This window comes from Polyodon spathula, chromosome 7 (assembly GCF_017654505.1).
Source record: "Polyodon spathula isolate WHYD16114869_AA chromosome 7, ASM1765450v1, whole genome shotgun sequence".
Classification (NCBI taxonomy): Eukaryota; Metazoa; Chordata; class Actinopteri; order Acipenseriformes; family Polyodontidae; genus Polyodon; species Polyodon spathula.
Window position 1 is genome coordinate 512,337 of NC_054540.1, and position 6,652 is coordinate 518,988.

Consider the following 6,652-nt stretch of genomic DNA (forward strand, 5'->3'; position numbering starts at 1 on the left):
CAAATCCTGGATCGCGCGGCACTTTACGCACACTTGGTTTAGCTCCGCTGGGTTTTCTCGGATTTCCCACATCAAGCAGATGTCACAGATTACTGGCTTGAGGACCATGTTGAGGGTTGTTTTTTCTTTTGAAGTTTAGTTTCTTCTGCAGCCGTCAACCTGCTTTCAAACTGCTTCTAAACTGCTCTGTACTTTTCCACGCCTGTACTTCTCCCACTCGCTGTCGCTTCCACTCGCTGTCGCTTCCACTCGCTGTCGCTGGGAAGACTGCCTCGTTTAACTGCGTTGTTCTGCTGTGCTGTTGGCTCCTCCCCTCGCCCGTGTCTCAGAACGGCGCTGAATTTGAATCAGCTGCTCCGAGTTTCAGCTTGTTTGTTATCAGAAAAACACACGCGGCTGTTTGACTTTGAGCTGCTGCTGTGTTTCCCCAATGTCCTGTGTTTTCTGATTAAAGCAATTCAAGATGCAATTTCTCCTTACTGCTTCTAAACTGCTCTGTACTTTTCCACGCCTGTACTTCTCCCACTCGCTGTCGCTTCCACTCGCTGTAGCTGTAAGATGTAAGCTAATAGTTATTATCTGTGAATTAATGTCTGATTAGCTATTGAATTAATATGAGCATCTGTTCACAATGCATTGCCAGTTTTGCATCACTAAGCAAAATGAATGTGTAATGAACAACTTTACATTCTCTAATCTTTAGTGTTTCAATAAATCCAGTAAAGGTCACAATCCGGCAGGGAACTGAGATACTCACGTTAAAGCATTTGTCATCTGTGTCGGTGAATAGAGTCCTGCACATTGATCTGCAGTGACACCTAGTGTGTGAATAGATTGTTTGTTCCTGTAAGAGCCTCACTGCAGCACAGCCTCATTACAGAGACCCTCGAGTGCATCCTCATCACAGGACATGCTGCAGCACTGTGTGTGAAGCAGGAGTAGCTTTCAGAGCGGGGCAGCCTGCACTGTCATTACAGAGACCCTCGAGTGCATCCTCATCACAGGACATGCTGCAGCACTGTGTGTGAAGCAGGAGTAGCTTTCAGAGCTTTCAGAGCGGGGCAGCCTGCACTGTCATTACAGAGACCCTCGAGTGCATCCTCATCACAGGACATGCTGCAGCACTGTGTGTGAAGCAGGAGTAGCTTTCAGAGCGGGGCAGCCTGCACTGTCATTACAGAGACCCTCGAGTGCATCCTCATCACAGGACATGCTGCAGCACTGTGTGTGAAGCAGGAGTAGCTTTCAGAGTGGGGCAGCCTGCACTGTCATTACAGAGACCCTCGAGTGCATCCTCATCACAGGACATGCTGCAGCACTGTGTGTGAAGCAGGAGTAGCTTTCAGAGTGGGGCAGCCTGCACTGTCATTACAGAGACCCTCGAGTGCATCCTCATCACAGGACATGCTGCAGCACTGTGTGTGAAGCAGGAGTAGCTTTCAGAGTGGGGCAGCCTGCACACTTTGCACTGAGACAGAAAACAAGACCTACGAAATGCAACAGCAGAGTACAGTAACAAACTCGTTACCGCTCAGCATTGCGTACAGCAAGTGACTTTCCAACCTGGAAAGTAAGGAACACTTTGATGCGCTCGCAGCACACGACTGCACCAAACAGGCACACACTGGTAATGCCAGCACCACAACCTGAAGCGATTTCAGTAGGAGTGATGGATTCTTTTTCAACTTTAGGCTTAGACCTGTTCTAATATTTAAACATTATAACCAGTCAACAAAGCCATCTGCTCCATTAGAGTGCTGTTTCTTTAAGATGCACTGCAGTGTTAATGTGGACCAGGTTTCCTGTGCACAGCGTCTCTGTGTGAAGACATTATTCCAGCCAGGTTCTCCATGAGTTCATTGACATCATTTAAACAAACCCTGTACTGGAGTGGGTCTTGAGGACCGGAGCTGTGCACCACTGTGTTAGCTCAGCATTCACTTTGAGGACCGGAGCTGTGCACCACTCTGTTAGATCAGCATTCACTTTGAGGACCGGAGCTGTGCACCACTGTGTTAGCTCAGCATTCACTTTGAGGACCGGAGCTGTGCACCACTCTGTTAGATCAGCATTCACTTTGAGGACCGGAGCTGTGCACCGCTGTGTTAGCTCAGCATTCACTTTGAGGACCGGAGCTGTGCACCACTGTGTTAGCTCAGCATTCACTTTGAGGACCGGAGCTGTGCACCGCTGTGTTAGCTCAGCATTCACTTTGAGGACCGGAGCTGTGCACCACTGTGTTAGCTCAGCATTCACTTTGAGGACCGGAGCTGTGCACCACTGTGTTAGCTCAGCATTCACTTTGAGGACCGGAGCTGTGCACCGCTGTGTTAGCTCAGCATTCACTTTGAGGACCGGAGCTGTGCACCGCTGTGTTAGCTCAGCATTCACTTTGAGGACCGGAGCTGTGCACCGCTGTGTTAGATCAGCATTCACTTTAAGGACCGGATATGTGCACCGCTGTGTTAGATCAGCATTCACTTTAAGGACCGGATATGTGCACCGCTGTGTTAGATCAGCATTCACTTTAAGGACCGGATATGTGCACCGCTGTGTTAGATCAGCATTCACTTTGAGGACCGGAGCTGTGCACCGCTGTGTTAGCTCAGCATTCACTTTGAGGACCGGAGCTGTGCACCACTGTGTTAGCTCAGCATTCACTTTAAGGACCGGATATGTGCACCGCTGTGTTAGATCAGCATTCGCTTTGAGGACCGGAGCTGTGCACCGCTGTGTTAGATCAGCATTCACTTTAAGGACCGGATATGTGCACCAGGCTCCCAGCCCCCCTGTCTGTCCGTGCAGCCTGCTTCCGAGGCAGCAGGAGTGCAGTGGGCTGGGGGGGCTGCTCTGGGAGGTGCAAGATTTAGAATCTAGTGCAGTGTAGTGGGCTGGGGGAGCTGCTCTGGGAGGTGCAGGATTCAGACTCTGTAGTGCAGTGTACTGGGCTGGGGGAGCTGCTCTGGGAGGTGCAGCACACTGTGCAGGATTCAGACTCTGTAGTGCAGTGCAGTGCAGTGGGCTGGGGGAGCTGCTCTGGGAGGTGCAGAATTCAGACTCTAGTGCAGTGGGCTGGGGGAGCTGCTCTGGGAGGTGCAGTATTCAGACTCTAGTGTAGTGCAGTGGGCTGGGGGAGCTGCTGTGGGAGGTGCAGGATTCAGACTCTGTAGTGCAGTGCAGTGGACTGGGGGAGCTGCTCTGGGAGGTACAGTACGGACTCTGTAGTGAGGGTGGTCACTTTAATGTACCTCTGTGCCCGTGGTTTATCTCTCTGCCCAGACTAGGAATTGTTGGGGTTGCATTTAGCACTATCCTGCTTTCAAGGGATCCTGTGTTGCATTCAGACAGTGCAGGCAGGAGCTGGATCTGGGCTTCCACCCTGTGAATACACTTCCAGACTGCACTGGGAGTGTGATAACCCTATTGGGTATGTAAAAGTTACGCCATGCTTTTATTATTAGCATACAATGCTGTAGTAATACTAGGAGAAACTTAAATAGTTTAACATCAAACACTTTTACCTTTCTCGCTCAAATGTGGTAATGTGTGGCCCCAGTAATATGAGCTGAAGGAGTGGGGGTGGTGTGTCCTGTTGGCTACAGCTGAGGGACTGGAGGCTGTGTGGCCCAGTGTTTAGTGTCTAGTACTGCGAGTTTGAGTGGTTTGAGCTGAGGGTCTGGGAAATAATGTGTGGTCTGGTGGAAATGGAAACCACAAAATGCTGGCTTTGAATCCTAGCTCATGAAGGCACAGACTCGCTGTGCTGCTTTGAATCCTAGCTCATGAAGGCACAGACTCGCTGTGCTGCTTTGAATCCTAGCTCATGAAGGCACAGACTCGCTGTGCTGCTTTGAATCCTAGCTCATGAAGGCGCGGACTCGCTGTGCTGCTTTGAATCCTAGCTCATGAAGGCGCAGACTCGCTGTGCTGCTTCAGAAAACTGGCTTTGAATCCTAGCTCATGAAGGCACAGACTCGCTGTGCTGCTTTGAATCCTAGCTCATGAAGGCACAGACTCGCTGTGCTGCTTTGAATCCTAGCTCATGAAGGCACAGACTCGCTGTGCTGCTTTGAATCCTAGCTCATGAAGGCACAGACTCGCTGTGCTGCTTTGAATCCTAGCTCATGAAGGCGCAGACTCGCTGTGCTGCTTTGAATCCTAGCTCATGAAGGCGCAGACTCGCTGTGCTGCTTTGAATCCTAGCTCATGAAGGCACAGACTCGCTGTGCTGCTTTGAATCCTAGCTCATGAAGGCACAGACTCGCTGTGCTGCTTTGAATCCTAGCTCATGAAGGCACAGACTCGCTGTGCTGCTTTGAATCCTAGCTCATGAAGGCGCAGACTCGCTGTGCTGCTTTGAATCCTAGCTCATGAAGGCGCGGACTCGCTGTGCTGCTTTGAATCCTAGCTCATGAAGGCGCGGACTCGCTGTGCTGCTTTGAATCCTAGCTCATGAAGGCGCAGACTCGCTGTGCTGCTTTGAATCCTAGCTCATGAAGGCGCAGACTCGCTGTGCTGCTTTGAATCCTAGCTCATGAAGGCGCGGACTCGCTGTGCTGCTTTGAATCCTAGCTCATGAAGGCGCAGACTCGCTGTGCTGCTTTGAATCCTAGCTCATGAAGGCACAGACTCGCTGTGCTGCTTTGAATCCTAGCTCATGAAGGCGCAGACTCGCTGTGCTGCTTTGAATCCTAGCTCATGAAGGCGCAGACTCGCTGTGCTGCTTTGAATCCTAGCTCATGAAGGCGCAGACTCGCTGTGCTGCTTTGAATCCTAGCTCATGAAGGCGCAGACTCGCTGTGCTGCTTTGAATCCTAGCTCATGAAGGCGCAGACTCGCTGTGCTGCTTTGAATCCTAGCTCATGAAGGCACAGACTCGCTGTGCTGCTTTGAATCCTAGCTCATGAAGGCGCAGACTCGCTGTGCTGCTTTGAATCCTAGCTCATGAAGGCGCAGACTCGCTGTGCTGCTTTGAATCCTAGCTCATGAAGGCGCGGACTCGCTGTGCTGCTTTGAATCCTAGCTCATGAAGGCACAGACTCGCTGTGCTGCTTTGAATCCTAGCTCATGAAGGCGCAGACTCGCTGTGCTGCTTTGAATCCTAGCTCATGAAGGCGCAGACTCGCTGTGCTGCTTTGAATCCTAGCTCATGAAGGCGCGGACTCGCTGTGCTGCTTTGAATCCTAGCTCATGAAGGCGCAGACTCGCTGTGCTGCTTTGAATCCTAGCTCATGAAGGCGCGGACTCGCTGTGCTGCTTTGAATCCTAGCTCATGAAGGCGCGGACTCGCTGTGCTGCTTTGAATCCTAGCTCATGAAGGCGCGGACTCGCTGTGCTGCTTTGAATCCTAGCCCATGAAGGCGCGGACTCGCTGTGCTGCTTTGAATCCTAGCTCATGAAGGCGCGGACTCGCTGTGCTGCTTTGAATCCTAGCTCATGAAGGCGCGGACTCGCTGTGCTGCTTTGAATCCTAGCTCATGAAGGCGCGGACTCGCTGTGCTGCTTTGAATCCTAGCTCATGAAGGCGCAGACTCGCTGTGCTGCTTTGAATCCTAGCTCATGAAGGCACAGACTCGCTGTGCTGCTTTGAATCCTAGCTCATGAAGGCGCGGACTCGCTGTGCTGCTTTGAATCCTAGCTCATGAAGGCGCGGACTCGCTGTGCTGCTTTGAATCCTAGCTCATGAAGGCGCGGACTCGCTGTGCTGCTTTGAATCCTAGCTCATGAAGGCACGGACTCGCTGTGCTGCTTTGAATCCTAGCTCATGAAGGCACGGACTCGCTGTGCTGCTTTGAATCCTAGCTCATGAAGGCACGGACTCGCTGTGCTGCTTTGAATCCTAGCTCATGAAGGCACAGACTCGCTGTGCTGCTTTGAATCCTAGCTCATGAAGGCACAGACTCGCTATGTTGCTTCAGAAACCTGAGTTCTTGTTTTTGTTGTGGTTGTTTAGCTGCTGAGACCTAACCTATGCAGGAGGAATACATGAATAAATAAAGTACAAAATACATGAATAAATGAGCATATAAACACAAAGCATTCGATGAATCTTCTGTGCTTCCCACTCGGCTCAGCAGTATAAATAGGGGCTCCAAGGCAATGTGAGGGTCAGGCTCTCCTGGGGGGTCACTGAGTACAAGGCAATGTGAGGGTCAGGCTCTCCTGGGGGGTCACTCTGAGTACAAGGCAATGTGAGGGTCAGGCTCCCCTGGGGGGTCACTGAGTACAAGGCAATGTGAGGGTCAGGCTCCCCTGGGGGGTCATTCTGAGTACAAGGCAATGTGAGGGTCAGGCTCTCCTGGGGGGTCACTCTGAGTACAAGGCAATGTGAGGGTCAGGCTCCCCTGGGGGGTCACTGAGTACAAGGCAATGTGAGGGTCAGGCTCCCCTGGGGGGTCATTCTGAGTACAAGGCAATGTGAGGGTCAGGCTCCCCTGGGGGGTCACTCTGAGTACAAGGCAATGTGAGGGTCAGGCTCTCCTGGGGGGTCACTCTGAGTACAAGGCAATGTGAGGGTCAGGCTCCCCTGGGGGGTCATTCTGAGTACAAGGCAATGTGAGGGTCAGGCTCCCCTGGGGGGTCACTGAGTACAAGGCAATGTGAGGGTCAGGCTCCCCTGGGGGGTCACTCTGAGTACAAGGCAATGTGAGGG